Below are 1468 nucleotides of genomic sequence, written 5' to 3'. Positions count from 1 at the left end.
AGTAGAAGAAGAAGAAGAAGAAGTAGAAGAAGAGATGCATAAAATGCAGGAGGAGGGGGAAAAGTAGTAGTAGTAGTAGTAGTAGTAGTAGTAGAAGAAGAAGAAGAAGAAGAAGAAGAAGAAGAAGAAGAAGAAGAAGAAGAAGAAGAAGAAGAAGAAGAAGAAGAAGAGGTCGTTGAGCAAGAGAAAAATGCTGATGATGATACGAAGAAGAAAAGGAAGAAAAAGAGATGGACATGAGAAGAAATATAGAATTTCGGATGATTGTGCACTTTAGAAATTTTCTCTTCTTTTTTTTTGTTCGCCATTGAAATGTCTCTGCCAAACCAAATTTCACTGGTATCTAAATATATACACGTCTCTGTGAGGCTGTCTATATATCTATGAGTGTGTCTACGTGTCTACGTCTGTAAGTACGCGTGTCTTTGTCTTCTACTTCTCCACAAAGCATTTAAAAAATGATTTTGCTATAAGCTATTTTTAGTAACCTTATCTATTTATCTTTTCTTCCATCTTAGCAATTCTAACTATCTAGTCGCACTGTAAAATCTATTTCCGCTCTTATGACCAAATTGCACGTCAGAGCTTGAAAGAACTTCCTCTTCAGTCAACCTTACTCTCTGTTATGTGTCATTTATCACAAACTCGTCACAAACTTCTAACAAAGAGTCTAATACAAAAATTGAGCTTAAACTCTTTCACACAAATATTTTTCTCCGGTATATATATGTATATGTATATATATATATATATATATATATATATATATATATATATATATATATAGATTTATGGATAGATATTGATAGATAGATTGATAGATATAGATAGATTGTTAGAGAGATAGATAGATTTGTATACAAATATATAGATAAGTGTGTATGTATGTGTTTATGTGTGTGCGTGTGTGTGTGTGTGTGTGTGTGTATTTATGTGTGTATGTATATGCGTGTGTGCTGGCGGGTACGTGTGAAAATCTCTGCTAAGTTATGTCCAGAATTAGATTTAAGTTCTGTCTCATAATCATCGGAGTTCAAATTCGCAGGAGACTCGTAAAGGCAAATAAACTTCAATACTCACTTGATGGTCCCGAGTCAACAAGAAGACCCCTAATTAGTCATCTGACTTGCTATAAATAGCATCCAAATGTTCTTCGAATAACCCTCTATTGTCATTAGAAGAGAACACGATTGTCAACTCACAATCAAGGAGTGACGCTTTTGACCGTAATTCTTGCTTTATCGGGACTAAAGATTGAGATTAGATATTAACAAAAATCAACAGACTAACCAATCGTTTACTTTCCCATATCCATTTCTTAACAAATTTTAGTTTTTCTACCACTATATGAAAGTTCTTTCTTTCTTTCTTTCTTTCTTTCTTCAGTGCACACGCACACAGACAAAAAAAAAAGTCCCACCCTATAATATGTGCTCATATGTCTCACACACACATATTCATATATATA

Source organism: Octopus bimaculoides, chromosome 15 (assembly GCF_001194135.2).
Source record: "Octopus bimaculoides isolate UCB-OBI-ISO-001 chromosome 15, ASM119413v2, whole genome shotgun sequence".
NCBI classification, from domain to species: Eukaryota; Metazoa; Mollusca; class Cephalopoda; order Octopoda; family Octopodidae; genus Octopus; species Octopus bimaculoides.
The sequence above is the reverse complement of the archived record's forward strand: the minus strand, read 5'-3'. Positions refer to the sequence as shown.